This window comes from Plecotus auritus (genome assembly GCF_963455305.1).
Source record: "Plecotus auritus genome assembly, chromosome: 1".
NCBI lineage: Eukaryota > Metazoa > Chordata > Mammalia > Chiroptera > Vespertilionidae > Plecotus > Plecotus auritus.
The window spans coordinates 41603680-41627941 of record NC_137770.1 but is presented as its reverse complement, the minus strand read 5'-3'; the positions used below and the strand labels follow the sequence as shown (position 1 = coordinate 41627941).

At 43.5% G+C, this 24262-nt stretch overlaps 1 protein-coding gene across 13 annotated transcripts in view; it reads left to right on the top strand.

The window, feature by feature from the left end:
* The first annotated feature begins 14464 nt into the window (after window positions 1-14464).
* KTN1 (kinectin 1) overlaps window positions 14465-24262 on the top strand; it is a 123734-nt gene continuing 113936 nt past the window's right edge. For all 13 annotated transcript variants that reach the window (XM_080640548.1, XM_080640545.1, XM_080640544.1 and 10 more), the window contains exon 1: window positions 14465-14818. The gene's annotated coding sequence lies outside the window, so the exon portion shown is untranslated. The remainder of the gene's footprint in view (window positions 14819-24262) is intronic.

Below are 24262 nucleotides of genomic sequence, written 5' to 3'. Positions count from 1 at the left end.
TACCGCCACCTCCCGGGCCCACCTGCCCGCCCGTCACTGCGGCCCAGGGTCCCGCCGAGGTCTTGGAGCCTCGAAGAGACTGACCCGGACTCGCCCACTCTGTGCCCTGCACCTCCCGCCGCCGCCCTCGGCTGCGTCCAGTGCTCTGAGTCTCAGCCGTCCCACTGGGAGAGCCGTCACCAGCCAGTGTCCCGCCTGCGACCCCACCCCCAGGTCAGCTCTGAGGGCCCCCCTTCGTCGCCCCAATCACAACGTCACCGCCCCCGAGCCAGCCCTTCACCTGGGCCCACCGCCCCCAGCCTTAGCCCTGGCTTTCCTGGACCCCGGGTTTGCAGGGAGGAACGGGAGCCCCAGGTCTGAGTGTCAGACCACAGTCTGTGCCAGCCTGGACACCGGGACCCCTCCCTCACCCGGGCCCCACCTGATGCCACAGGCCTCGGGGTCCGCCTGCCCCAGGACCTGCTCCTCCGTCTGAGGGGGGTCCACCCCTGGCTGAAGTCAACTCCAGCCCTAAGCCTTGACCCCCATCCAGCAAAGCCCAGGGAGGGGCCCGAGTCCCTGGCAGGTAGAGAGGGTCCCCCGAGCCGGGACCCTCCGGGGATCCAGGTTGGCTCAGTACGAGTTAAGGGGACTCCAGCATGTCGGCCTGCCCTCCACACCCACCACACTGCGTGGCGATGCCCCCCGCTGTGTCCCACCCTGTCTGTCACTCACTGTACCGCACTGGCCATTAAATGATGAAGCAGAGAACAAACAAAAAAACCAAGTAATTTCTGAACTACACTTTGAGAAATGTTGGCAAAAATGTGGCAGGTGCCAAAACCGGTTTGGCTCAGTGGATAGAGCGTCAGCCTGCGGACTGAAAGGTCCCGGGTTCGATTCCGGTCAAGGGCATGTACCTTGGTTGCGGGCACATCCTCAGTGGGAGGTGTGCAGGAGGCAGCTGATCAATGTTTCTCTCTCATCGATGTTTCTAGCTTTCTATCCCTCTCCCTTCCTCTCTGTGAAATATCAATAAAATATATTTTAAAAAAATGTGGCAGGTGCTGCATGTCTTTGCCTTTTTCAGATCATGCTAATATAATTGCTTTAAAAACTATGTGGCTTTCCTAAGTGTCAATTTATAATCCATTCAATTATATAAAAGCCAGACCCCCAAATCTCTTTGAAATAAGCTTTTATCTACCTTGGATTCTCTGTGAAGCTGCTGAGGGTCGATGGCCTTAAATTCCTAGAAGTCCCACTGTTGAAGTGGAGAAAACATGAAAGATAGACTCTTAAAATCTTTAGAAGGCCTTCTCTCTTCAAGGATCTATGAGATACCACCTTAAATCTCCTTTACTTCTTAATAAAGGGTCTTAGAGCTCTATCCTAGATTTTATTTCTGTTCCAAAGCCACTTGAGAATTGTCACCTACAGTAGGTTCCTACAACTGATGGGACAAGATTAACCATAAGATTTATGAAAAGAAACTAAAAAAAAACCATTTAGGGATCATTCAAACCTGAAGCTTTGTGATGCTTCAGCTATTGATTTGAATTCCCTTTAATCCAAACATTTTTTTTTTTCTCTTTCAGAGATAACCGTTATTTCTCTTTTCTCAATACTAAATCACTTTTGACAAAAGTCTTTATAGAACTTCTCAGTGGAGCATGAATGCTTGGATCTGGGTTTTTTTTTTTTTTTTTTTTTTTTTTTTTTAATCTTGACATTATATCCTCTATTGTCAGGCTAGAAGCTGAAAGGAGTTTGTTGCTGTTGATCTTTGTGCTCCTGTAATCTTAGTTGCTTTTCAATCTCCTGAACCAATGGAAATTCAGATTCCCATAACAGTCCCAATGTACTCAGAAAATAAAGTTATAAAAGAGTAAAATTTAAAGTCAAAGAAGGAAAAAAGTAATAATTTTTTTTTTCTTTCTTTGGCCTTTAGCTGACAGTTGAAATCTCCTTTCTTTCCTGGCAATTTCACAGGAGGTGGACTCTGACAAACCGTGGCATGAGCTTCTAAGCATGATGAATAATTCTTGGTTAGCATTTAAAACACATTTCATTGCTTCTGCAAATTCTGCTCTTCTTTATTGTCCTTGAGAAATTAAAATAACTGATTCATAAAAATAAAACACAAGACTAGTGATATTCTTACCTCTTACTTGGTTGAAAGTAGTACCAATGGAGGTTTTGTGGGAGGGTATTGTTTTACCTCATTTGTTTCTGACCCGAAATGCAATGAATCTTAATCTTGAGTTCTACTCTGTGATTGGTGCTGTAGGCCACATCTATCTGCAAACAGATCTTTTGACAATTGTTGATGTCATTTCTCAGGCACAATAGAAAATGAGACTGATATTCAATACTTAGAGGACCAAGGTCCCTCATTAACAAACCCTCACTGAGTAATGATTTTTGATGATATGCTAAAGAATACTGAGCCTTTTCTAGGTTTTGAAAGTAAGAGCTCACACTCATTATGCTAGCAAAAAATAAATTACTCACTGGATTAAACGTGGAAATGTAATTTTTGGTCAGGTAAAGAGATGAATGCTTGGTGGACATGACACATCATAAATTAAAACAAAAACAATTAAGTTTAAACAATAGAGCACTGAAAATAAACATGACGTACTTGGATTTGGATTAGGTGATTTTTGTGACCTCTTCAAGATCTAACATAAGGTTTCCATAATGCTGGAAAAATTAAAATTAATGAGAATTCACACACACACACACACACACACACACACACACGCATCCATATCCTGGAGAATATGGGAAAATCTGAGCAGAGTATAAGTGAGCTGAAACATGAGATACTTGGGGCTTTCCCTTCTACTTGCCAAAGAAGCATAACTGTCCTCAAAGGCATGTAAGTCACTGAAGATGATGTTTGTAAGGATAAGTGAATGAATGAAAGGGCAAGCCATTGTTACTATCAAACATTTCTCCCTGGGATGCAAAATAAGTTTGGATGTCATCAAGGATATATTTTGGCAGGGAGAGAGGGAAGTAGATTTTGCCTGACATAAACAATAACCAGTCTTCAGCAAATTTACTGAATGCCTTCAATGTCTCAGGGAAGTAGTTGGGTGACCAACTGTCCCAGTTTGCCTGGGACTGAATGATTTTCTGGGATGTGAGACTTTGAATGATAAAACTGGAAAAATCTCAGACAAATTGATACAAGTTGGTCACCCGAGTTATGAGAGAACTAAGCAGAGGTCAGATCGCCTTGGCAGTACAGATCATCACCCCAATTAGTAGATATAGGCAGAGCCTCGAGAAAACACAAAATGGCCAGACGGAAGACTCACCTTTCAGTTCAAGTAGAACTATGTTGTGTCTCCTCATAGGAGCCTTCCTCTCTTGGGAACTAAGACTCTAAACCTGCAGAGATCAGGAGCAACATTTTTGTAAGTGGATGATTAGGTATAATAATGAGAAGAGCAACTCTCACTTCTTCCTCTGGGTTTCTGCAACTATATACTCTGTGGGGGAAAAAAAAATTCCCTGACCGGTTTGGCTCAGTGGATAGAGTGTCGGCCTGCAGACTCAAGGGTCCCAGGTTCGATTCTGGTCAAGGGCATGTACCTTGGTTGCGGGCACATACCCAGTAGGGAGTGTGCAGGAGGCAGCTGATTGATGTTTCTAACTCTCTACCCCTCTCTCTTCCTCTCTGTAAAAAATCAATAAAATATATTAAAAAAAAAAAAAGAGCTGTGCATCTTGGTAGCTGATTCAGGGTATATATTACATCTCATAAAAGGGCACCCATTGTCTGTCTCTCATTTGTCACCCAACTGGGTCTTTGACAGCCATTCCAACCATTCTATGTCAGCTACTTCTAGTGAACAGTTTGGGCCTTAGCCCATTGCATCACTCTTTTTGCTGTGAAATGAGTTCCTTTGTCAGAACAATGTTGTCTGGGATTCTGTGACAGAGAATAGGCATTCAGTAAGTTCATAGATGGTGGTGATAGCAGAAGCTTTGTAGGCAGGGAAGGCAAATCCATATCTAGAATGAGTGTCTATTCCAGTGAAGACCAATCACTGCTCCCTCCATGATTGAAGGTGTTTAATAAAATCAACTCGCCTTTTGATGGCTGCTATTCCCCTAGGACAGTGGTCGGCAAACTGCGGCTTGTAAGCCACATGCGGCTTGCGAGCCGCGGTTTGCCGCTCTGTTGACTAACGAGTTTGCCGACCACTGACCTAGACTCTCGATTCCAATAATTACAGGCTGTTGTTGTTCCTTGTGATTAAGCCCCTATCCAGTGGTCGGCAAACTCATTAGTCAACAGAGCGGCAAACCGCGGCTCGCGAGCCGCAGTTTGCCGACCACTGCCCTAGGAAATGGTGTGTACCAGGGTTCAATGTAGGTTTCTCCTGTTGGCAGGCTGGGTACTTAGCAATGGTGGTAGCTAGGTTAGTTGTGGTAAGAAGAATCCATGTGTTTGAATTCCTGCCTAACTTCCATATCTGCTACTATGGTCACTTTGTTCATGAGATCAATGAACAAATTGCAGGTTGGCCAAGGAAAGGGTTGGTATACCCACAGTAGCTCATCTTGCCCAACTGATTATAGAGAACTGCAATCTTATGCCCAAGATGAGCATTCACATGGGGAAAAAATTTCCTCACATTCTGTGTGTATTACTAAGCGGACACATCCACATGTCTCTTTTCTAAACCTTCTTATTAGTTATTTAATTTTGTACCTTTTAAGTTCCTGACCATCAAGCCTAATTGTTAGCCCATGAATTTGTATACCTAATTATATGGCCATATCTTCTTCTAGGCAGAGTGAACAACTAGATTTATTTTCCCTATAGTCCTTCAGGGCCATCTGTGACTAGGATTGTGATTCTACATCAGTTTACTCTCAGCAATTTGCGTTTCTAAACCAGGTTCACATTTTTTCTTCCTTGATCAGATTGAATTCCTTATGAGACTATAGGTGTAAGTGAAGAGGTGGCGCTGAAGTAGATGGCGTGGAAGTCTGAGCCACCTGCTTATGTAACTCATTTTGTGCCTTCAGAACCTGCTCAAGGTAGATCTTGCATAAATCATATCTTTTTGATGATGAACATACTTTCCCACACCCAAATTTATGGGTTGATGGGTCAGATTACACTCAATTCATGAGGGGCACCTCAGGTCACCAGGTCATTTGGTGTTCTTTGGTCAGGCACTTGATCTTGTTTAGGGCACAATGACATTCAGCATATCCCCAAACCTAGAAAGCTGCACTACGATTCTCCTATTGAGACTTGCCAGAGGCTTCACACAGTATTTTCAATTCCTATAGATACCTCCAGCATCACTGAATCTGCTGGATGAAAAGGCTCAATTGATAACAGGGTGCACAAGCCACGACCTGCTTCAGAGTCCTTTCTTGTTCTGGGTCCCATTCAACATTAGCAGCCTAACAGGTTAGTCATTAAATGAGTTAGAATAGCAGACCCAAATAGTATATGCTGCTTCCAGATGCCATCGATGACTAATTTTATGTATCAACTTGTCTAGGACATAGTACCCAGATATTTGGTCTAACATTATTCTAGACGTTTCTGTGAAGGTATTTTTTTTGAAGAGGAGATTAATATTGAACTCAGCAGACTTTGGGAAAAGCAGATTATCCTCCATAATGTAGTGAACCTCAGTTGAAGACCTTAATAGAGAAACTCTGATCTGCCCAGAAGAATAGGGAATTCTGCGAGCAGATTGCCTTGGGACTTGAACTGCAACACTGACTCTTCCCTGGGTCCCCAGCCTGCCTGCCCACCCATAAGATTTTGGACTTGCCAGCCTCCACAGTCACGTGAATTAAGAAATCAGAAATTTGTTAAAATAAATAAATAAATGAATAAATGAATAAATAAATAAATAAATAAATAAATAAATAAAATCTCTCAATACATGTATCTCCTATTAGTTCTCTTTCTCTGGAGAATGCTGACTGATAGAGATGCCTTTTTCTTAGTGGTAGGGGTTGCAAATTGCAGCAATTCGGCCTTCACTAGGGGATACACATGATAAGACCAGAGAGGGACTGCAAAGTGAGAAAATAAAAGGTACAAGGCTGGTACCCTGAGAAACATCACCAAAAAAGTGATAGAAAGAGAAAATAAAGTCACAAAGAGACCGAGAAGGAGCTTTAGGCTAGAGAGAAGGAAAAGACAAGAGAGTGGGCAAAGAGAGCCCTGTGGGTGTGGTCACTGAAGTCAAGGAAACTGAAGCATGTCAAGAAGTAATTATGGTGTCATATGACAGAGAGGTTCTGCCAGATAGACTGAGCAGCTGCACTGCAGTTAGCAGCAGGGAGATCATTGACTTCCACTAGAGCACTGGTGCATGAAAATTGTGCAGTGGGGGTGGGAGGGTGGTCCCTCAGCCTGGCCTGCGCCCTTGGGGGAGGTGGGGTGCTCACCAGCCGGCCCCACCCCCCATCATCACTGCTGCCACCAGTCACCTGCCTCTCAGGGAGCAGATGCTCAACACAGGAGCTGCCCCCAACCTCCTGCGTTGAGCATCTGCCCCCTGGTGGTCAGTGCATGTCATAGCGACCGGGCCATTCGGTCGATTTGCATGTTAGGGTTTTATTATATAGGATGAGGAGTGTTTCAGAATCAAGCTGTGGGTGCAGAAGCAGGTTCCAGTAGAATGAGGAGTGAGTGAATGGGTAGTGTGAATAAGCAGCCAAATGAGTGCTTCTTACCTAACCAATCAACTGACCAACCCAAAACCTGGCTTGGCCGGAGATGGGGTAAATGGGGTGGTCTGGAGTTTGAACAAACTTTTTCGCCTCTCCTTTAAGTGGAGGGGGCCCTAAATGCACTAACTGGCTGCTAGAGAAGAAAGTTTGAAGATGGAGACAGAAAGGGCATTGCTGATGGGGTGAGGTCCCCGAGGAGGCTGGGAGGGCTGACATCCACAGCTCTGTGTCATGAGAGCTGGCATCCAGAGGAATTATTCTACAGCCTTCACAGAATAATGATTTGTAATGGAGCTTGCAATCTGTTTACCTTTTCTCAAAAACATTAAATTTCCAAAACAATATATGGAAATACCAAGAGATGGCTTTTAAAAATTGTTGGCCCTGATCAAAGAAAATTGGTAAATTGGAGACATGGTCAGAAATAAATGGAACGAAGCCTGGGAAAGGTTAATTACAGGATTGTCATATTACGGGGAGAAAAACACAGGGCAAGGACTGGGTGGAATCTAAGAGTTATCATTTGTTGCTGAATATGAGCCAACAAATAGCAGTGTGGTTTAAAAAGCAAGCACCATTCTGGAGGACAAGCATTTTAAAATGCACACTTTATGTTCAAACACCTAACATGATGCCACGCATTTTGCAAGTATTGCTGACTTGGTTTGATTTGTTGCTACTGATCTGCCCTCACCAGGGCTCAAGAGCTAACCTTAAAGTCAGAAGAAATTAGATGTTAAAAAATAGGACATTATCTAAAATTTTTGCATATTCCTTCATCTGGTATTTGCATTCATAACTACAAGAAAAATATGCACAGATTTTTTGAAATGGAATAAATTAAATGTAACCTGTGCTTATCTCTATATGTGAGTCTATAGATGATTTTATATATGTGTGTACATATACATACATATATAATTTTACTTTCTCCTATTTATTTTTATTTGCCAATTAGCATCCATTTAAAAATGTGCCCAAGATTGAGGTTAGAACTTAAGAGTTACACAACAGTGAGGGATAGTAAACATTTAAACACTGAAGTAGCTGTTTGAGGAAGGATGTTGAGTTAATATGTAAGGTTTTTAGAGATAAGAATGCTTTCTACCTAGCTGATGGAGGGTAAAAGTGGTTTGGCCTGAGGTGAGAGGAAAGATGTCAACTCTCCCTTTTTTTAATGCTGTACAAGCAGGTTATAAACTAGCCTGTTGCTATGTGGGGGAAGTCTGGTAGAGTGCAAGAAGGCTGGATTTTGGAGTTTCAGACTCAGCTCTCCCACTTACTAGCCATTTGGCTTAGGCAAGTAACTTGATTTTCTGACCCTGTTTTCTCAGTGGTAGATGGACATAATTACATCTCACTTGATTGTTGTTAGAATTAGCAATTATATGTAATCTGTGAATAGCTAGTATGGTAGTCATTATTCAGATATAATGTGGGTTTAATAATGTCTTATTTAATATTTATATTGAGTAAGAACTGGTAATACTATTATTACAATATTGAAAAATACATGATCTCATTTAATCTCACACTAAGCCTTAGAGCTAAGTCCTCTTATCCTCAGTTAATCAGAGTGGAAACTAAAGCTCCGAGAAGTGAAGTGACTTTTCCAAAGTCACACAGCCAGAAAGGAAGAGCTGGGGAGCAAAGCCAGGTTCTGTGATAGCAAATTCAATATTTAACAGATCCCTTGTAAGAAGTGTATAAAATCATGGAATCAAGACTCAAAGAGGCTGTAAAGGTTGTTTCTTCCAATTGCTAAGTTTACTAGGACAAAACATACATATTTCAATACTAAATTCTTTCTATTAGAAAAGTTTACAAGATGCTGGCTGGCAGCTGATTTAATATTGCTGATTTAATTTAGTGTTATATATCAGCTAATGACAAAAAAGATATCTTTTTTGAGTAAGTGAAACATATATAAATAAAAACTCACATTTTAATTGTTTGTATACCTAAGGTTTATACCTTGGGAGTAAAACAGATCTGGGTTCAGGTGCTGGTTTTTTAGCTCTGTGTCCTTGAGCTAGTAAGTTTTTCAGTGTGAGTCTAGAACTAGCCTATAGGGTTATTTTGACGATTGTGTAAGCTAATGTACATTCAACACCCACACAGCGTAACTGCACTATAAATGTTGGCTCCTCTTTTCTCATTAAATTCACCAGTTTTCAATCATTGAACAGCCTTTGAAGATGGGAGACATGATGGGAGACATGGAGATGGTTCCAATAATATTAAGTTATGCCACAAAGTAGCTTTATCTCTGTACCCGTTCCTGACCAGATTTCCCTTGAAAGGCCCCAATGATGTTTTAGGATTGTATGGGCAAAATGGAAACTCCTCTCCACAGAAATGAGACTAAGGTTTCTTGCAGCTATTTAGAAGTGGAATAAAGATGTTCTGCTTATCTTTTACTGCAAACAATTTATCCCCCCAAAACCCACAAAGATTATATGGGGTCATAAATTCAAGCATATTTCAGTGAGTGATTTTTCTGCTCCAGGTGGTACTGACTGGGGTTACTTGGTGGTATTTAGCTTGTAGTGTGTATGGCCTGGGGTACTGGAAGCCTTCATTCATACACTGGGCACCTTGGTGAGGGCTGCTGGAAGGCTGGATCTCTCGTCCTCCCCCTGTAGTAATCTCAGGGCCTCTCCACATGGTCTCTTCAGCAAGGTAGTTAGACTTCTCAAACGGTAGCTCAGGGCTCTAAGATCAACGGTTCCAAGCCTGGGCCCAGAACTTGGCAGTGTTACTTGTGGCATATTTTATTGGACATAGCAGCCACAGAGCCCTCCCAGATTCAAGAGGAGGAAACACAGATCCCACCACTTTGTGCAAAGAATGGCCAATAATTTGTCCTCACCCTTAGGCTGTGATGAAAGCACTTGAATGTCATATGCTTAAAGAGACTACATGTTAATGGGGACACAATGCAGACCTCTAATAAGCAGTTATTGTTAGAATAGCTGATTTATTGTTAAATCTGCAACTGCAGATATTTCTTTCCCCCTCCATTATTTGGGGGACCTGGACTCTTCCCTTTACTTTCAGATCTGTGAATTGTTTCTATTATACTTTCATCTCTGCCATCCTGGTGGTGCAGGAGATGTAATATGTTACTCACACATTACTCACCACTTCTGGGAAGTCTTGCCTGAACAAAACAGGAATAGCCAGCTTTCTATCTGCTAGAGCAGTGGTCGGCAAACCGCGGCTCGCGAGCCACATGCAGCTCGCGAGCCGCTGCGGTTTGCCGCTCTGTTGACTAATGAGTTTGCCGACCACTGTCATATACTACCCTTTACCTCTTTGCACACAATATGCCACAACTGCCTAATCCTCCCAGCTTCCAACTACACGGTAACATTTAGTCTAGTCCAGTGGCCGGCAAACTCATTAGTTAAGAGAGCAGCAAACCGCGGCTCGCAAGCCGCGGTTTGCCGACCACTGTGCTAGAGAGATGTGTACTGTGTGTCTTTAAAACATTTCGAAAATTCAGGGAAAAGGGGATTGTTAAACACTAAAAGTCAGAAGGCAGTCTCCAGTAAATTGCACTTTGGTAGATTAAAAAAAAAGAGAGAAAGAGGAGATCCAAGATGGCAGTGGCCTAAGAGGCTTAATTATTAATGGACATAAAGGGAGAAATCCACAGTATATAATAATTGTAGAAGGTTTTAATATCCCACTCACATCAAGGAATAGATCATCTGGACAGAAAATTAATAAGAAAATAATGGCCTTAATTGTCACATTAGACCAGATTGATTTAGTTGACATTTAGAGAACATTTTATCCAAAAACTGCAGAATACATATTTAATTTAATTTTTTAAAAATGTTTTTATTGATTTCAGAGAGGAGGAGAGAGGAGAAAGATAGAAACATCAATGATGAGAGAGAATCATCAACCGGCTGCCTTCTGTAAGGTCCCCACTGGGGGTTGAGCCCGTAATGGGCATGTGCCCTGACCGGAAATTGAATTGTGACCTCCTATTCCATAGGTCGATGCTCAACCACTGAGCCACATCAGCCGGGAGGCAGTAAAACGCTTTGACATTGCTCTAAGCAATATATTTTTGGATATGTTTCCTCTGGCCAGCAAAAGAAAAAATAAATGGGACTACATCAGGCTAAAAAATTTTGCACAGAGAAGGAAACCATCAACAAAACCAAAAGACAGCTTACCAAATGAGAGAAGATATTCACCAATGATATATCTAGTAAGGGGTTAATACCCAAAATATATAAGGAATTCATAAAACTTAATGCTGAAAAACAAACAATCCAATTAAAAATGGGCAGAGGGCCGAAACCGGTTTGGCTCAGTGGATAGAGCGTCGGCCTGCAGACTGAAGGGTCCCAGGTTCGATTCCGGTCAAGGGCATGTACCTTGGTTGCGGGCGCGTCCCCAGTGGGAGGTGTGCAGGAGGCAGCTGATCGATGTTTCTCTCTCATCGATGTTTCTAGCTCTCTATCCCTCTCCCTTCCTCTCTGTAAAATATCAATAAAATATATTAAAAAAAAAAAATGGGCAGAGGACCTGAATAGCCATTTCTCAAAAGAGGACATACAGATGGCCCACAGATATATAAAAAAATGCTGACCATCACTAATCATCAAGGAAATGCAAATTAAAACTACACTGAGGTATCACCTCACATCCATCAGAATGGCCATCCACAATAAATCAACTAATAGCAAGTGTTGGTGAGGCTATGGAGAAAAGAGAACCCTCATACACTGTTGGTGAGATTATAAGCTGGTACAGCCACTATGGAAAACAGTATGAATATTCTTCAAAAAATTAAAAGTAGAGCTGCCATATGATCTAGCAATATCACTTCTAATATTTATTCAAAGAAAACAAAACCACTAATTTGCAAATATATATGTACCCCTATATTCATTGCACCATTACTAGAAATCCATCAATAGATGAATGGATAAAGATATGCTATTAATTTAATTTTTTTTTAAAAATATATTTTATTGATTTTTTACAGAGAGGGAGGAAGAGGGATAGATAGTCAGAAACATCGATGAGAGAGAAACATCGATCAGCTGCCTCCTGCACACCTCCCACTGGGGATGTGCCCGCAACCAAGGTACATGCCCTTGACCGGAATCGAACCTGGGACCCTTCAGTCCCCAGGCTGACGCTCTATCCACTGAGCCAAACCGGTTCTGGCTATTAATTTAATTTTTTAAAAATGTTTTTATTGATTTCAGAGAGGAGGAATTACCAGTGGAATATTATTCACGAATAAAAAAGAATGAAATCTGCCGAAACCGGTTTGGCTCAGTGGATAGAGCGTCGGCCTGTGGACTGAGGGGTCACGGGTTCGATTCCGGTCAGGGGTGTGTGCCTTGGTTGCGGACACATCCCCGGTGGAGGGTGTGCAGGAGGCAGCTGATTGATGTTTCTCTCTCATCGATGTTTCTAACTCTCTATCCCTCTCCCTTACTCTGTAAAAAATCAATAAAATATATTTAAAAAAAGAATCTTATTCTTAAAAAAAAAAAAAAAAGAATGAAATCTTGCCATTTGCGATAATATGGATGGACCTAGAGAGTATTATGCTAAGTGAAGTAAGTCAGACACAGAGACAAATATTGTGATTTCACTCATATGTGGACTCTAAAAAAGCAAAACAAATGAATAAATAAAACAAAATAGAAACAGACCCATAGATACAGAGAACAAGCTGATGGTTGCCAAAGGTGAGGGCCATGGTGGGGGGAGAAGGGGCTTAAAAAATAAGAGGACTTGAATAAAAGAGAGAAGAGAGAGGAGGGGAGGGAGAGAGACAGAGACACTAGCAATCTTTAGGTAATAGAATTACACTTTGTAGTTTCAAAAAAATTTATTTCTTGGTTGTTACAACTAGAGGTACCTCAAATGCTGGGAGTGCTAATCCCTTTTAGCAAGTTAGTTGCTGGTTTCAGTAACAATGGAGAGTAATGAGCAGCAACTAAGGTTAATTACGTAATAGGTTAATTATATATGTTAATTATAGCCATTGATATTATATTATACTATATTACAAAACTTAAAGGGTATGTCTTAATTCCTAATAGGGCTTACCTTGCATGATAATTCTAGCAAATCTTTTTGATGTGAATAAATAGATCACTTCCCTTTCAGAAGTCAAAGTTTAATCACTCAGGAAAGCTGAAATAGCTGATAAATACTCTTCTTTGTTTCAAATAATGGAACAGAAAAATAAGTGATCCTTGACTATAGAAATAGTATATTTAGCCGAAACTGGTTTGGCTCAGTGGATAGAGCGTCGGCCTGCGGACTGAAAGGTCCCGGGTTCGATTCCGGTCAAGGGCATGTACCTTGGTTGCGGGCACATCCCCAGTGGGAGGTGTGCAGGAGGCAGCTGATTGATGTTTCTCTCTCATCGATGTTTCTAGCTTTCTATCCCTCTCCCTTCCTCTCTGCGAAATATCAATAAAATATATTTAAAAAAAAAAGAAATAGTATATTTACAGTAAACATGTCCCTAAACTCCACTTAATGTACCTACATATTACTGTCTCTAAAGTATCACTGTAGTTTTACTGAAGTCAGGAAAATGATAGAAAGTTTTATTCTAACCTAAAACCTGCTTTAGTGCTAACCAGAGGAAATAAGATGTCTGTAAGCTAATCAAGAGTCCTTAAACTCCACTAAAGAAATGATACATTGCCCTTTTTGTATTAAGAGACTAATGGCATAGCTCTTCCATAAAGCTGTGTCCTCTGGCAAAGGCTCAGGAGACAGCAGTGGTTTAGAGATAAATTGCTTTGAGGGTATTGGAACCACTGAGGTGCTGAGTAACCCTACTGAGAAAGGAAAAAGAGGACGCTTCTGGAGTTAAAATAAGACCGAATGCATGTTTGGAGAACATAGTGGATGAAGACTATCGGATTTCTCAACATCTCAGGCTACCACAATCTGTTTAATTTTCATCTGTACTTTGGAGATGCGCTAGAAAGCTAAGACAATATAAGAATACAAATGTACACTTTTAGCCAGTCCATATACAGGAAATTCTCTGTTGGTGTAGAAATTGCTCTGCTGTTCATCCCTTAAGGACTCCTGTTCCCTCTTTGTCAGGATGCAAGGGGAGGTGTTAGTGACGAGTCTTGGTTTTATGTATCTCTTATTCACACTCTTACAGAATTGGAATAATTTCGAGCTCTCATAACTTTTGAGGAGACCTTGCAGTATTTTGTATATGTTCTGGGCAGTGCCTGGAATTCTGCGAGGGATCGATAAGCAATAAGTGATGATGAGTAACACATCTTTGCCAGTGGACCAAGAAGGTCGCTGCCCTCCTTTCAGCAAAGAGCAAACTTATTAGCAGGGACTCTGGCCAACTTTTCCTCTTCGCTGCAGCTTCTAGTTTTTTACCCCGGCTTAAAGAAAGCCCACCAGCTAGCAGCTTCATAATATTTGCACACAATTTATTTGGGTCGGTTTTTAATTTTTCTCTCCGTTTGAAGCTAGGGTTGCCTGAAGGCTAATTCAAAGAGAAAGACGGAGGAACGAAAGGTTTCGTTTTGATTTCTGGAGAGGAATCTGGGATGGGCAGGGTGAAATCGAGTACCATTTGCTTAAGGTTACAAAAAATAAAAAGTCACCTAGTGTGGAGGTTCCCGTAAGATGAAACCAGCTTTGGGGGAAGGAGAGAGAGACAGAGAAAGAGAGAAAGAGAAGCGGGGGAGGGGTAAGGAGGTAGGGAGGGAGAGGAGAGAGAGAGAGAGGCAGGGCTAAGGAATGAAGGAAGTGCCACCGAGCCTCCAGCCCGGAGCTCCCACCCCCACCTGCTGCGGAACGTTATCTCGGGGGGACAGCCCCGGAATCCCGAGCAGCTCCACGCGGGGGCTTTTTAGAGCGCGCGGGGGCCGAGGCGGCGGGCGCCTGTCCCTTTAAGGGGCCGGTCTCCGGGCACCGCCAGCCCAGACGCCCGGACGTGCCGGGGCCGCCCCGCCCCGTGTCGGGCGGCGCGACGGCACCTGAGCAACTGCGGTGGCGGCACCTCGGAGCTGGCGGTCGGGCTGTCGTGCCGGCGCCGCCGCGTCTTCCCGGTTTCCTTACCCCGGCGCGCAGAGTAAGGGCGAGCAGGCGGCGTCGGATCGGGGCGCCGGCTGCGGGGACCGCGGGGTGGAGGCGGCGCCGGCCGCGGGGCCCCGGGCGGGAGGGCCGCACCGGTTGGGGGGCGCGGCCGCGGGGCCCGAACACGGCCAGCCGTCCGCTGGGTAGGCCTCGGGCTCCGGGTCCCACCGCCGGACTCCAGCTCGGGCCGGGCCTTCGCGGCGGCGGTCTCCCCGGGCGGCTCGGCCTCACGGGCCGCTCACGGCCCGACCCCGGCTCTGCCGCGGCGCCTCCGAGCGCGGCCGAGGTCTCCCCGGAGGACGTCTCTCGAAGGCGAGGTCGGCGGAGAGGGCCCTAGGGTGACGGAGGCGCCTATTTTTAGCCGGGCCTGCGGGCCCCCGGGAGGGAAGGCGGATTACCGCCTCCGGGCCGGTGGACGGAGGGAGCGCGTCTCCGGCGCGTCCCTGGGCCGGATGGGCCACGCGTGCGCCATGCTGGAATTTCAGCCTCGCCTCCCCGGACACTGAGCGACCGGCCCTCGCCCCTCCCATGGCCCCTTCCCACCGCCCTGTGCGCGTCCCTGGTTATGGTGGGGGGGCGGTTGGGGATGGGAAAGCTCCGTGAGAGGAGACTTTGGAAAAATCTATGGATCGCCCTCGAGACCAGGGAAGTTATCCCTTCCTCTCCCGGAGGGGTGTGTCTTCCTTACTGCTTCCCCCTCCCCCTTCAGTTTCCAACAATGAGATTTTTGGCGTTGGGGATCTGGGCGGAAAACCCAACTGGCAGCCTAGAAAAGTCTCTCGGTAATCAGATACCTGGTGTGGGCTGTGCAGCCCGGCGCTGCGGTCGTGGAGGAGCCTGTGGGCACCGGCGCCCGGCGGCCCCTGACGCGGGAGCGGCCTCCTAACCTCGTCCAGCGGCACCCAGATTCGGTTCAAGACTGGGCTGTTTGATCTTAGCCATCCCTTCTGGGAGGAAAGTCTAAACTCGTAGTTGGGCCTATACTCGAAAAGGATTCCTTAGCAGGTATTTGAATAAGCACTGCTTTAAAAGCTACAGTTGAAGTTAACTGTTCAAAGTTGTGGGTGTGTTTAAGATGCTTTGAAAAATGTAGATACTCATAGCCTGCTAAAGATAAACACATTGGGATGAACTAAACACTGAGTTGTGTAGGAATTGACTTGGAGTGTGAGTTCTTGCTAATTAGATAGCACTTGTCCTCCCTACCTCACCTAGCGGGCACTTGGCAACCCTGTCTTCGGTTTGGCTAAAGCAGTTGCTGATGAAACTGGAATGATCCTCCCAAGAATAACCCTGGAGTATTAACCAAGTGCTTTTAACCAAGATTTGCTCATTAAATCTGTATTTCTGGTCTACATGCTTTGCTATAGATTTTCATATTGTGTTCTCTGACAAAAAGAGGCTCTCCCCACCCCCTTTTGTTCAAGGATTTAGCAAGAAATAGCGGAGTTTATTGTTTGTAGGTTCTAAGAACAATTCATTACTCCCCTCCCCCAACATTAACTTAGAAATGTCTCTTCTAATTTTGCAGCATCAACAATTATAACAGTACTCTATTACGTGAGCTTAGGAAATGAGGTGTTCTAATTTCTTTAACTTTCTGAGACTCACTCTGAAACTTCAAATATAACAAAGCTTAGTGAAAAACTTTCTTAAATGTATTAAGCACTTTGAAATTATAAAGGCTATTCAGTATTATTAACCCTGATGACTCAGGGTCAACATTATGAAGAGCCATTAATACATGATTTTGGTTCTAATTTAATTTTTTCTATATCCTCCTTTAATATCAGTCTGTTCTGCTTGGTACGTTTTCTCGGGTCTTTCACCCCAAACCTCCTTTTAGTTTATAAGTGTTAATCTGATTTTAGTAGGGAGGACATTTTAATAATTAGATGGTAAATAACAGTCTGTGGCTTTTCTAAAGGACTTAGGGATTTTTTTGAGGCTTAACTTCTAAAGGACCCGTGTTTTAGAATTGTTACTATCACTAAGTTCTTAATTTAAATTTTATTTGAAACATGTTGAAGATGTATTTTTAAATATATGTATTGATTTTAGGGAGAGAGAGGAAAGGCGAGGGCTAGAGAGATAGACTTGAAACATCAATGAGAGAGAAACATGGATTGGCTTCCTCCTGCACGTGTATCCTTACTGAAATTGAACCGGGGACCTCCTGGTTCATGTGTTGACACTCAACCACTGAGCCACACTGGCCAGACTAATTGGTTTGATGTTAAAAAGATAAGAGGCAATGCCAAAACCGGTTTGGCTCAGTGGATAGAGCGTCAGCCTGCAGACTGAAAGGTCCCGGGTTCGATTCCGGTCAAGGGCATGTAACTTGGTTGCGGGCACATCCCCAGTAGGAGGTGTGCAAGAGGCAGCTGATAGATGTTTCTCTCTCATCGATGTTTCTGACTATCTATCCTTCTTCCTTCCTCTCTGTAAAAAAATCAATAAAATATATTAAAAAAAAAAAAGATAAGAGGCAAAATATACTTTTAGCACTAAGAATACTTAGTAGAAACTCCAATGGGAAATATAGTGTTGTTCTTAGGAGATGTGTAAGAAATGTTCAACTCTTTTTTATTTTTATTTTTAAAAAAATATATTTTATTGATTTTAGAGAGGAAGGGAGAGGGGGAGAGAGAGAGAGAAACATCAGTGATGAGGGAGAATCATTGATTGGCTGCCTCCTGCACTCCCCCTACTGGAGATGGAGCCCGCAACCCGGGATGTGCCCTTGGCCAGAAACGAACCTGGGACCCCTCAGTCCCCAGGCTGATGCTCTATCCATTGAACCAAACCAGCTGGGTTCAACTCTTTTTTTAAAGATAAAATTAGTATGTTACATATCACCTTAACTACTATGGGCTGATTAAGAACACTTAAACTTTTTTTTTAATTTAATCTTTATTGTTCAGATTATTACAATTGTTCCTCTTTTTTCCCCCCATAGCTCCCCTCCACCCGGTTCCCACCCCTCGCTCTGCCCTTACCTCCCCCTCACTGTCCTCATCCATAGGTGTACGCTTTTTGTCCAGTCTCTTCCCGCACCTCCCACACCCCTTTCCCCTGAGAATTGTCAGTCCACTCCCTTTCTATGCCCCTGATTCTATTATATTCACCAGTTTATTCTGTTCATTAGATTTTTTATTCACTTGATTTTTAGATTCACTTGTTGATAGACATGTATTTGTTGTTCATAATTTTGTTTAATGTAATAAATCTTTTATTGTTCAGATTATTACAATTGTTCCTCTTTTTTCCCCCCATAGCTCCCCTCCACCCGGTTCCCACCCCACCCTTTGCCCTTATCTCCCCCCACACTGTCCTCATCCATAGGTGTACGATTTTTGTCCAGTCTCTGCCTGCACCCCCCATACCCCTTTCCCCCTGAGAATTATCAATCCACTCCCTTTCTATGCCCCTGATTCTATTATATTCACCAGTTTATTCTGTTCCTCAGATTTTTAATTCACTTGGTTTTTTGGTTCACTTGTTTATAGATATGTATTAGTTGTTCATAATTTTTATCTTTACTTTTTTCTTCTTCCTCTTCTTAAAGAATACCTTTCAGCATTTCATATAATACTGGTTTGGTGGTGATGAACTCCTTTAGCTTTTTCTTATCTGTGAAGCTCTTTATCTGACCTTCCATTCTGAATGATAGCTTTGCTGGGTAGAGTAGTCTTGGTTGTAGGTTCTTGCTATTCATCACTTTGAATATTTCTTGCCACTCCCGTCTGGCCTGCATAGTTTCTGTTGAGAAATCAGCTGACAATCGTATGAGTGCTCCCTTGTAGGTAATTAACTGTTTTTCTCTTGCTGCTTTTAATATTCTCTCTTAGTCTTTTGCTCTTGGCATTTTTTTTTAAAAATATATTTTATTGATTTTTACAGAGAGGAAGGGAGAGGGATAGAGAGCCAGAAACATCGACGAGAGAGAAACATCGATCAGCTGCCTCCTGCACACCTCCCACTGGGGATGTGCCCGCAACCAAGGTACACGCCCTTGACCGGAATCGAACCTGGGACCCTTCAGTCCGCAGGCCGACGTTCTATCCACTGAGCCAAACCGGTTTCGGCTTGCTCTTGGCATTTTAATTATGATGTGTCTTGGTGTGGTCCTCTTTGGATTCCTTTTGTTTGGGGTTCTGGGCGCTTCCTGGACTTGTAAGTCTATTTCTTTCACCAGGTGGGGGAAGTTTTCTGTCATTATTTCTTCAAATAGGTTTTCAGTATCTTGCTCTCTCTCTTCTTCTGGCACCCCCATAATTCTGATGTTGGTACGCTTGAAGTTGTCCCAGAGTCTTCTTACACTATCTTCAACTTTTTGGATTTTTTTTTCTTTTTGCTTTTTCAGTTGAGTGTTTTTTGCTTCTTTGTATTTAAATTCTTTGACTTGATTTTTGTGTTTCTCTAGTCTGTTGTTGGGTCTCTGTATAATATTTTTTATTTCAGTCAGTGTATGTTTAATTTCTAGTTGGTCCTTTTTCATATCTTCGAGGGTCTCGTTATATTTATTGGCCTTTTCTAGGATATTCTTGAAAAGCCTTATAACCGTGGTTTTGAATTCTATATCCAGTCGTTTGTTTTCCTCCATTTCTTTTGTTTGTGATCTGTTTCTTCGTCTCCCCATTTTTCACTGCTTCCCTGAGTTGGTAGGGTAGCTTTGTGTGCTAGGTTTCCTATATGGCCCAGTGGGTCGGCCTCCTCAGTTAATCTGAGGTGGACACTCTTGGTGCACCCCTTTGTGGACTGTGTGTACAGCCTTGTTGTAGTTAAGTCTTGATTGTTGTTGGTATCACTGGGAGGAATTGACCAGCAGGCCAGTTGGCTGTGAGGATCAGCTGTGTCTACACTGGGAGATTTTCGGTGCTGGAGACAGCCTTATAGGATTAGCCTTGCCAGATTGCAAAGGCCTCTGTGCTCAGCTTGGAAGGGGTGGAGTCTCAGGGCGGAACAGACAGTCTTGGCTTCCCGTCAGCCCTGCCCTTGCGCATGAGTCTCCAGACCTCTGCCTTCCGCAGTTCCCGAGTTTCCGCCTTACAGTCCAGATTTCCCCCGTAAGACCGTGGGTCCCCAGGGGCTCACCCGGAACTGCGGTTCAGTGCAGTTGGAACTGAGGTTCAGTGCAGTCAGGAGCTTCCGACTCCCTTCTGCTAGGAATGCCTGCGGCAACCTCTGCAGTCAATCTTTGTGCACACTCGCGCCTCCAGACCCCTGCCGCCGCGGCTCTCCTGAGTCTCCGAGTCTCTGTGTGCCTTTCTCTCTACCTGATAGTCCAAACTCCCCCTGTATGAGCCTGGGTCCACAGGGTTTCGCCCGGAACTGAGGTTCAGTGCAGTCGGAACTGGGGTTCAGTGCAGTCGGGGGCTTCCTTCCCCCTCCCGCCAGAGAAAGCCAGCCAGGCACTCCGCTGCCCTTCCTCTCTGTGTGCACGTGTCTCCGTACCTCAGCTCTTTGCCTCTCCTTCTCCGTGAGCTTTCCTCTTTCCTTCTAGTTGTAGAATTTCCACTCAGCCAGCTTTCCTGTGGTTCTGGATGGTGTCCATTCTGTCTTTTAGTTGTTTTGAAATTGTTGTGCGGGGCAGCAGTTTAGGTGCTTGCCTATGCCGCCATCTTGGTTTCTCTCTGTTGTTCATAATTTTTATCTTTACCTTTTTCTTCTTCTTCCTCTTCTTTAAGAATACCTTTTAGCATTTCATATAATACTGGTTTGGTGGTGATGAACTCCTTTAGCTTTTTCTTATCTGTGAAGCTCTTTATCTGAATGATAGCTTTGCTGGGTAGAGTAATCTTGGTTGTAGGTTCTTGCTATTCATCACTTTGAATATTTCTTGCCACTCCCATTTGGCCTGCATAATTTCTTTTGAGAAATCAGCTGACAATCGTATGGGTGCTCCCTTTAGGTAATTAACTGTTTTTCTCCTGCTGCTTTTAATATTCTCTCTTTGTCTTTTGCTCTTGGCATTTTAATTATGATGTGTCTTGGTGTGGTCCTCTTTGGATTCCTTTTGTTTGGGGTTCTGTGCGCTTCCTGGACTTGTAAGTCTATTTCTTTCACCAGGTGGGGGAAGTTTTCAGTCATTATTTCTTCCAATAGGTTTTCAGTATCTTGAACTCTCTCTTCTTCTGGCACCCCCATAATTCGGATGTTGGTACGCTTGAGGTTGTCCCAGAGGCTCCTTACACTATCTTCAAGTTTTTGGATTCTTTTTTCTTTTTGCTTTTCCGGCTGAGTGTTTTTTGTTTCTTTGTATTTCAACTCTTTGACTTGATTCTTGTGGTTTTCTAGTCTGCTTTTAGGTCTCTGTATAATATTTTTTTATTTCAGTCAGTGTATAATTTCTAGTTGGTCCTTTTTCATATCCTCGAGGGTCTCGCTAAATTTATCGGCCTTTTCTAGGAAATTCTTGAAAAACCTTATAACCGTGGTTTTGAACTCTATATCCAGTCGTTTGTTTTCCTCCATTTCTTTCGTTTGTGATCTGTTTCTTTGTCTCCCCATTTTCGCTGCTTCCCTGAGTTGGTAGGGTAGCTTTGTGTGGTAGGTGTCCTCTAGGGCACAGTGGCTCAGCCTCCCCAGTTACCTGAGGTGGACACTCTTGGTGCACCCCTTTGTGGACTGTGTGCTCAGCCTTGTTGTAGTTAAGTCTTGATTGTTGTTGGTATCACTGGGAGGAATTGACCATCAGGCCAATTGGCTGTGAGGATCAGCTGTGTCTACGCTGGGAGAACTTCTGTGCTGGAGACACTCTTATGAGACAAGACTTGCAAGATTGCAAAAGCCTCTGTGCTCAGCTTGGATGGGGCAGAGTCTCAGGGCGGAGCAGACAGCCTTGGCTTCCCGTCAGCCCTGCCCTAAGAGTCCCCTGGGTCTCAGTGTCCCTTGGTAATTGCTGCAAGCACCTCTGAGAGAAAGCCGCCCTCGAGTTTCGCCCGCTGCCAGACAGTCCAGTTTTTCCCTGAATGAGTCGGGGTTCCCAGAAACTTCCCCGGAACTGGAGTTAAGCACAGTCGGGAGCTTCAGTCTCCCTCCCTCTTTAGAAAGCCAGCCGTGCACTCAGCCTCCCGTGCATTCAGCAGTCAGTCCTCTGTGCATGCGCGCGCCTCCAGACCTCTGCCTTCCGCAGCTCCCGAGTCTCAAGTGTGCTTTTTCTTTTTCTGACAGTCCAGTTTCCCCCGAATGAGTCTGGTTTCCCAGCGTCTCACCTGGGACTGGAGTTCAGTGCAGTCGGGAGCTTCCTTCTCCCTCCCGCTTTAGAAAGCCAGCTGCGCTGTCAGCAGCCCGTGCACACAGCTGCCTGTCCTCTCCACGTGCAAGTCTCCGTACCTCAGCCTTTTGCAGCTCCTCTGAGTCTCAATGTGCTTTCCTCTTTTCTTCTAGTTGTAGAATTTCCACTCAGCCAGCTTTCCTGTGGTTCTGGATGGTGTCTGTTTTGTCTTTTAGTTGTAGTTTTGATATTGTTGTGTGAGGCAGCAGTTTAGGTGTTTACCTATGCCGCCATCTTGGTTTCTCCTCAAGAACACTTAAACTTAAATCTGGTCTCAGCAAAGTGATTTGTACACTAAGTGAAACTGTTTACACTCCCCTCCTTTCAGGGCATTGCTTTTTTTGGTTTCTCTTCTTACTAATTGCTTTGCTCATACTGTCTTTATGATTCCTCTTTTCTTGAGGTTGAAATGTTTAGTCCTTGTTTCACTTTTTTTTTTTTAATACTTCCTTGGTGATCTCATCCCATGTCATAGCTTTAAATACCTATATGCTGATGGCTGCCATATTTATATCTCCAGTTCAGATCTCCCTCCTGCACTCCAGACAACCTGTTCCACATTTCACGTTGGATGTTAAGTATAGTAAACCCTTGATTTTGTGGACCTCAATATAAAGAACTTTGGATTTATCACACAAAATTTCTGGTTTGTATGTGATATGTAAAAATTAACACACTTTTAATTTTTAAGTGCTTTTAACCAAGATTTGCTCATTAAATTAACAGGGTTTTTTTGTTATTAGTTCAGTTATTTTAAACAAATTTTAGTGAATAGGCCATGTGTTGGAAAAAACAGTGTAATAATTTCACCAACATAAATAAATATTACATATCTAAAACTATAGTCTGCATATTTAAATCCAAGAATCACTGCTTATAAACACTGATGGGTAATGATTAGCACGTGATCACACTGCATAGTGCATGCTAATTGGTTCTGTTGTCTCCTGTGTGACTTTCTGAAGCAGTTTTAACTGATGTTTCCTTCTGTGCTAAGTCACACCACAGCCATGTACTCCTGGTGACTCTGAATGCACCCATTTCCTAGACCTGTGGTTGGCAAACTGCGGCTCGCGAGCCACATGAGGCTCTTTGGCCCCTTGTGTGTGGCTCTTCCACAAAATACCACGGCCTGGACGAGTGTATTTTGAAGAAGTGGCGTTAGAAGAAGTTTACGTTTTAAAAATTTGGCTCTCAAAAGAAATTTCAATCGTTGTACTGTTGATACTTGGCTCTGTTGACTAAGGAGTTTGCTGACCACTGTCCTAGACCTATTGAGTATGAATTTAAAATTAAGTAATAAATATAGAAAACTTTTCTGTGAAATTAAAATTTCATACATACTTAATTTTAATTACACAAATGTGTCACATAAGTAAAAACAGGTAAACTAACTAATTTATCAATTTTTTAACATATCCATTTGGAAAACCTAACGGACTTTGGCTTTAATGGACAACCCTTGCCTGAATTAGTCCTTTAATATTGAGGTTTTACTGTAGTCAACTTAAACTAAACTTCCATTTTCCTTTTTAAACCTGCCTCAGGTGCAGTCTGATTTATCTCATTTGATGCTGTTCCATCCAACATTCAGGCAAAAAACCTGTTGAAGTATCCCTGACTTAACTCTTTCACACTTGGCATTCTGACTGTCTCATTTTGAAAATGTATTCAGAATTAAATCACTTCTTATCTCTTCCACTGCTCACTAAGCTGGTCGAAGCCATTTTTATCTCTTGCCTAGATTTCTGCAGTTAGTCTTCCAACTGGTCTCCCTGCTTCTACCTACCCTAGCTCCCTACAGTCTTTTTCAATATAGTAACCAGATCATATCACTTTTCTTCAAAACCCTGTAGGGCCTTTCCATATGCAGAGTGAAGGATGAAGTCTGTATGGCCTACAAGGCCTTCCAGAAGTTGGGCACTCCTATTTTCCCCATCACCCCTTACCTGTCTTAATTTAGCTGCTACTCTTCCCCCTGCTTGTTTCACTCCAGCCCAACTAACTGTCTTAGGGCCTTTACACTGACTGCTCCCCCTCCTTGGACCATTTTTTTCCCCCTAAGATATTTGCATGGCTGACTCTCATGTCTCCTTCAAATCTTTGCTTTTCAAATGGTCTCTCTTACTTTACTGTAGTTTTATTTAAAGCTGCATTCCC